Here is an 8,011-nt window from a genome sequence, read left to right as displayed (position 1 = left end):
TTCCCTTTTTTATTTAAAACAAAAATTTTTCCTTAAAAATCATTTCTGCTTCATTTCTTAAAAAAAAACAAAAAAAGGGGAATTTTGCTAGGGTTTCAATCTTAACCCCTTTGAACGCCGCCGACAACCAGGCCGATCTTCGCCCGATCTCTGATTGCGATGGAGTGGGCAAAGCCATGTATGCAGCTCCTCCTTTAACCCCTTTTCTTATATATACATCTATATACCATAACAAAATAGAAGAACAGAGGAAAAAATGCAAAGAAAAATTAGAAGGAAAAGAAGAAGGAGTCCTCCTCTCTCAAAATTTTTCTTTCGTAAACCCTTTTTTATTTACATATTGTCCGTTCCCCCTCTGTTTTCTTATTCTGTATATATGCTTCTATGTATATGGCTAATAGCAAAGCAACAAAAAAGAGAAGCAATCGGAAAAGGAAAATAGAACCGAATCCCTAAAACAGAAAAAAAGGAAAACATTTTCTTTTGTATTGATTTTTGTTCATACAGTATGCGTTGTGTGTCTCTATACAAAGGGGTTTTTTCAGTTCTTATATCCTCATTCGATTAAGAACCGAAAAAATCAAATTAAATCAACAACGAAAATAAAAAAAAATCTTCATTGGCTCGTTCTCTGCTGTGTTTCATTTGGGTGTCCTTCTTGCAGGTACGGCACATGGGGGCGTGGACGTAACGTGTACGGAGGCGGCCGATCGAGGTGTGCGTGGTTGGCAAAGAATGGTCAAGGCACTAGGGTTTCTTTGTTTGCACCTTAGCCGGGCTAGGTTAATTGGATTTAGGTTTGGGCTAGGCTAATTGGGCCTACTTGAATTTAGGCCTGCTAATGTAAAGAACTAGACTGTATTATTTTTGGACTTTTAATTTTTAATTTGATTTATTTTATTTGCTTTTGGGCCCAGGCAAATTGGGCTTATTACAGTTATGTTATGATTGATTGATTATATTGGCATTATAGCATGGTGGATCCATTGGATATAGTTGGCATGCCAGAGGACTTGTGAGTACTCACCATATTAATATGTTATTTGTGAGCAATGAGGCTCTAGGTGGACTGATATGGAGTAGATAATGGAGTGTTGAGCTTGTGTCTCCACTCAACAGTACTGATTTGAGGTGATATAACGGAGCGTGTAGCCTCGGCTCGCTCAATTGGGGATTGATTCTGATTTTGATTAGGAGTAAGGAGATCTGTTCATCTGATATATGCCAACTTGATTAAGCCATGATTGTATATGCCAATATAAATGTATGAAATGTTATATGCTAAATTGATGATTATACACCATGATTAATTATGATTTTTGATACATGGTTGAGCATAAGACATTGAACTATTGGGGATTGATGTTGTGACTGAAAATTTGTATTTAATTGTTTTCGATTTAAGCATGATTTGGGTGCTAATTTACTTATCGATTTATTAAAATTCACCGAGCTTTTTAAGCTCACACCTCACATTCTTGCAGATAACCGACAGGATTGAGGAGCTAAGGAGTCGAGCAAGAGAGTTCTAAGAGATTAAGGCTTAGTAAAGATTTAGTTACACATTTTAGAGATGTTAATCGGGCATGGTGGAACTTTCGGGACTTAGTTTAATTTTGGTTGTAATTGGACTTGGACATTGGAAATTTTTAATTTTGGATGGTTTTATAATATCATATATGCATGTTTGAGTTTGATTAATGAATAATTTACAATGTATTGTTGCTTGATAACATGGTGATTGATAACATGGTTTGTGAGACATGATGTTTACATTAACCATTATTCAAATTAAGCTTCCATGGAGTGGTTTACTAGTGACTAAGGTACGCCACTTGTTTGAATTAAACGGTGGGTGATATGCATGAAATTGAGTGTTTAATTCTATTTAATTGAGGCTTAATTGGTGTTAATAAATCCAATTGAAGGTGTAAGATTATGTATGATGTTTAATTGTAGCTAAATCGAGTTTAATTGGCCATTAAAATACTCAAAATCAAGTTTAAAATCAAAATTTTCAAGCAAAAAAGCTGCAGTGGACTGTTAGGGTTTGAATTCTGGTCTTTTTAAATTGGTTCTCTAGTCTATTTAAATTACAAATTAGTCTTGTAACTTGATAAGTCTAATTAGAGCCTTAAATGATAAGGAAACTTGATAGAATTTTAGGATTAGACTTGTAATTGATAAAATTTGTTGGAAACACACTCAATTTAATATTCGGATATATTACTGATAGTTTGAAATTGTTACGCTTTAGCCCTTAATGATAAAACTTGAATTAGACATAAAAAATAAACTTGGATTAAGTTGAAATTTTTAGGGCTTATATAAATTGACTAAAAGAGGGTTAGTAAATGTTTAGATCTAAATTCGGGTTAGTTTAGCCATAGGTGGTAGCATGACAAAAATGCCCTTATGTTAAATTACTTATAAAAAGTTTAAAATTGGTTCGCAAATTGCTTCCGCATTAACAAATTACTAATAAATGGATAAGATTGAGGTGTTATAAGGTCGGGTGTGTTTTGGGAGGTCGTTAACTGGAGAGTCACTTAGGTGGCTAGTGTAACGCTTCAAATTCGGGTCGATTTGTCCCGATCGGGTTTGGGGTGTCACACTAAGTCTATAAATAGACTCATTTAGCACATGTTATGGACACCTTTTCATATTGTATAATTTTCTCTTTAGATTTAGTGTAACACCCCAATTTCGGTCTAAACGTTATGGCTGAATCTAGCGATGTCACATTGTAACACCCCTTACCCGTATTTGACGCTGGAATAGGGTACGAGGCATTACCAGAACACATACACTTATAAACATGTTAAACCGAGTTATAAAATTTCATTCAAATTTAAACTCTTTAAATTTTTAACATGCTTTTATAAATCTTCACGTTATAACTTCAAAATACTATATTTGTAACAAATACGACTTTTGAGACCCAATACATACTCGTGCAATTGAAGACTTCATTTCCATTTCATTTAATTCACGATTCTCATGTTCACGATTCAATTCAATTTCTCAATCCAATATACATTTCAATACCACAATAATTCATTTAATTCAAATCATATCATTTGCAATTTCCATTTAATTCACGTACAATTCAATTTCATTAAGTTCAATACTAATACATATTTATCGTTTAACTTAACGTCCCATTTTTGCATCATTTTACACTTCAAGCATGAACCTAGTATTTCATTTCCTTTCCACTCCCGTTTCCTATGCATATCACACAAGATATAAACATTACACTCAACCATAGTCGCAAGCTAGTCTTTTTGAAGACTAACCACATGATAAACCATTTTAATAAAGATTACAAACTTTAAACCTTACCACCCTTTTATGATCACAAGCATATTTCCATCTAGACATTTACCATCTCAATGCATAATTTTATAAATTTAATGTGGCATAATCTAGCCACAACTTGGCCAAAGCCTAAGCATACACACCAAACATGCTAGCTAAATAAACATATAGTATAAGCATTATAAGCATGGATAAGCACCACATTTATTTATGTATCAAACTTATCAACATGAGTTAATTCATAAACCATTTCTGACATTGCTACATACCAAATCATATACCAAGTATACCACATACACATACTATGAAACTTTATATTCTCACATGAACTTTAACTGTAACTAATAATGCACAATTATAAACATCATTTCTTTTCAATCGTTTATTGATTATAATCGAGCATATGACCAATTATACACAAATCATTCATATGTTCTTCCAATTTTCCTCCTCCTCCTCTCCATTCCATATCCTTAATGTGTATAACACACTTAAACAACATTAACTACAATTTCACTATTCACTCACATGTATATTCAAAGTTGTCTATTCGAGTAAGAGTCACTAAATTATTTTTACCCGGAGCTACAGAACTTCAAATTAAGATCCGTAAATTTTCCCCAAAACTAGATTCACATATCTTACTACCATAGAATTTTTAGAATTTTTGGTTTAGCAAAATAGTACAATTTATTCTTTAAATTTCCCCTATTTCACTACTCGACAGTTCTGACCTCCCTTCACTAAAGATTAATTATCTCATTGTACAAAATTCGGGTATTGTTTCTATTTGTTTCTCTTGAAAATAGATTCACTGAGGATTCTAAAACTATAAACTTTATCCCATAATTAGTTTTTTACAATTTTGAAAATTTTCCAAAGTCAAAACAGAGGATTCCGAACTCATTCTGACGTTGTCTAACTAAATTCAAATATCTCAAAATATATAACTCTTTTGCTTGCTATGTTTCTTTTATGTGAAAATAGACTCATTCAGGTTCAATTTTATATATTATTCAGCCTCTATTTCAATCTCCACCATTTTTTGTGATTTTTCAAAGTCACACAACTGTTGCTGTCTAAACTGTTTTATTGCTAAATGTACTCTTTCATAATTTCACTTTTTCACTTTCAATCACAATTCAATTCAAAATTCACTATTCCATTTCTAAGTCGATATTCAATTCAATTCCACACCTATATTCACTATTCAATTACACTTAGTCAATTTCCTGATGAACACTTTGGAATAATAACAGATACTCGGTGGATTCAGCACATAGTAACCACCTTATTAATCAATGATGTTCAGTTCACATAGTAGCCTATACATAATACTATGCATGTGACCATTACCATCCGGTACACGTAGTAGCCTGCACGTAGTACTACACACGTGATCGAAACTATCCGGTACGCATAGTAGCCTACACATAGTACTACACATGCGACCCATCATTCCGGTACACGTAGTAGCCTGCACATAGTACTACACACGTGACCATAACTTTCACTTTTACATAGTGGCCTACACACAATCCGTGCCACACATGTGATCATTTCTGCACTTCATTCGTATCCCTTTTTATTCCAAAGGTTCATTCGAGAATTTTCACTTTTTCTCACTTTTCTTTTTATCTATCAATTTCAATTTCTCGTCTTTCTTGATTTATAACAATACATTTAACTTATATAACATTCACACTATTCATTCCAGTCCAAAAATCATACTTTGGAAAATTTACATTTTTGCCCCTAAAGTTTCACAAAATTATGATTTTGGCCCTAGGCTCGTAAAATAAATTTTATTCAATTTCCTTGCATTTTAGGCCTAGTTGAACCATTTTCACAACTATAGCAGTCCACAATACTCACTTATTCACACACTTGTGACATATTTTATAACTTTTACAAATTAATCCTTTTAGGCATTTTCATCGAAAATTACTTAGTATAAATCATTTATCACACTCCAAACATTCATATTCTTCCATAAAACATCAAAATACATGCATATCATTCATGGGTAAATTTTTAAACACAAACCCTAGTTCAAAACAATGGTAAAAATAGGTAAATCTTGTTGCGAGGATTTCAAAAACGTAAAAATCATTAAAATCGGGGATTGAATGGACTTATAATCGAGCTTGGAAGCTTGAAAAAACCCTAGCCATGGTTTCTCCATGCAATTTTCGGCCTAGGGGTTGAAGATGGACAAAAATTGGCATTTAATTTTGTTTTTAATTCATTTTAATAACTAAATGACCAAAATGCCCTTAATGAAAAACTTTGGAAACATGCCTAACCATACCCATTTTTGTCCACCAACTTAACCAATGGTCTAATTACCATATAAAGACCTCCAATTTGAAATTTCATAACAATTAGACACCTCTAACATATAGAACTCAACTTTTGCACTTTTTACAATTTAGTCCTTTTGACTAAATTGAGTTCCCAAACGTCAAATTTTTCGAACGAAATTTTCACGAAATCATTTTGTGAAATCGTAGACCATAAAAATATAATGAAAATAAAATTTTTTCTCTTCAAATTTGTGGTCCCAAAACCACTATTCCGACTAGCCTCAAATTCGGGCTGTTACATTTAGTCTTTAGATTTTCTCTTTTCTTAGGTTTTTGATTTCTGTTCTTGTTATTTACTTTTGTGGAGAAATCAGATTTTGGAATTACTGTCAAACTCTGTGAGGATTATGCACTTAAAATCAAATACAAATCAGGCTTCTTTAAACTCTATTCCTTAATTTTTCTTTATGTTCTTTCATTCAAGTTTATAACATTTATTAAATCCATGATGAACTAATCCTCTTATGGGGGATTATCAAGTGGAGGTATGAATAATTAACTTATTTGTAGGGATTTATCAACGGATCAACTGTTTAGGAAAGGAAGAATCTAAACCCTAGGCCCGACAACCCTAAGAAGTCATCAAGGTAGGAATTAACCCAAATTTGGTATGGCCTATCCGTGAACAACTTAACCTTGAACTGGTATAAACTGTAAGGTTGGAAGATAAGTAGTTCTTGTCGACTCACTATTTCAGTGGACGTATTAGAAGGTCCTACTGGGGTATTGACTAGGTGATTGAACAATAAAGCTCGAGACGACAGTTGATTATGACTACCAAAACGAGCTAATCACCCATGCTCAGATTTGATACATATTCGATTATTCAATTTTTTGTTTATTTATTTATTTACTTTACTTTTATTTACTTTTTATTATTTTTAGTATAGTTTATAAAAGCCTTTCTTTTAATTCTTCGTACTATAATTTGATTAAAGTATTCATTAGATATATTTATGTTTAGATTAGAATTAATTTAGTGCTTGCCTCCCTTGGGCACGATCCTCGGAGTACTTACCTACTTCGTTGTAACTATATTATAACCTAACCTGTATACTTGCGAATACCGTTTTTCCTATCTTTTGTGTATGATTTCTACTCTGGATGTTGGTACATCCGGAGGCAGTCAAGTTGTTAGTGCCATTGCCGAGAAGGTAATGTCACTATATTAGTTTTAAAATTTTCATACTAACAGAATAATTAGGAAATTTTTAGGTTACAGTTATGAATTTAATTTTCTTATATTCTACTAATTTTATCTTTTTGGGTTTAGTGTATGGCTCGTAATAGGAGAACACCTATAGAGCCATTCACAGATCTAGAGAGAATAATCTGAAGAAATCGTCGATAGTAACAACAACAACAGTAGCAGTCAATGCAGAATCAGCTACCTGTTGAATGAAATTTACTATCACGTGAGAATCCGCTGTTCGATGAGGCTAACAATAACAACATAGAATATCCACCACCACCACAAGTACATTGAAATATAAATATGGAATGTAATGAGAGGACTCTGAGAGAGTATGCGTTATTGAATCTGGACATGGTTCAAGGGAGTATAACGAGGTGATCTATCATGACCAATAATTTCTAGATTAAGCCAGCTATGATCTAGAATAATTTACAGTTTCGAGAAACAATGATAGGATCTGAGTTAACATCTAAAATGGTTCTTACAACTTTGTGATACCTTTAAGTACAATGGGGTTACTGATGATGCCATTCATCTTCAATTGTTCCCGTTTTCATTAATCGATAATGCCTTCTCTTGTCTAGATTCACAGGCACCAAGATCAATTACGACGTGGGATGAACTCGTAGGGAAATTCCTACAAAAGTTCTTCCCCATTAGCAAGATGGTCCTGCTAAGAAGGGAAATTTTTATGTTCAAGCAGTTAAAAGGGGAAAGTTTTCATGAAGCATAGGAGCATTTTAAGATGCTAATTCAGAAATGCCCACACCATAGATTGCTTGAGTGGTTACGACTGTAAATTTTCTACAATGGGTTGGATGTGCTTTTGAAGTCAGGATTAGATGAAGCAGCAGGAGAAGCCTTAATGAGCAGAACATATGAGGATGCGTACGAATTAATATAAAGCATGGCAATGAACTCCTGCTAGCGGCCAACTGAACGATATACATACGACTAAAGGCCATCTATGGTAAAGGCTGTCTAGGAGGATGACAGATACCAATAATTAGTGGAAAAAATCAACCGATAGAGGCTGAAAAGAATGCACCGTCTGTTTATGGAGGAGACAAACCACTCTTTCATTATATTAACAATCCTACCGAGCATGTGAACTACATCAAAAATAGGG

The 8,011-nt window shown here is 33.3% G+C and overlaps 1 non-coding gene across 1 annotated transcript; it reads right to left on the bottom strand.

Annotated features, from left to right (window-relative positions):
- Window positions 1-7,552: 7,552 nt before the first annotated feature.
- On the bottom strand, window positions 7,553-7,659 carry LOC128040681 (small nucleolar RNA R71). The gene has a single exon (XR_008195487.1). It is a non-coding gene; the product is annotated as a small nucleolar RNA R71 (small nucleolar RNA).
- Between the last annotated feature and the right edge of the window lie 352 nt (window positions 7,660-8,011).

This window comes from Gossypium raimondii, chromosome 4 (assembly GCF_025698545.1).
Source record: "Gossypium raimondii isolate GPD5lz chromosome 4, ASM2569854v1, whole genome shotgun sequence".
Classification (NCBI taxonomy): Eukaryota; Viridiplantae; Streptophyta; class Magnoliopsida; order Malvales; family Malvaceae; genus Gossypium; species Gossypium raimondii.
The sequence above is the reverse complement of the archived record's forward strand: the minus strand, read 5'-3'. Positions and strand labels throughout refer to the sequence as shown.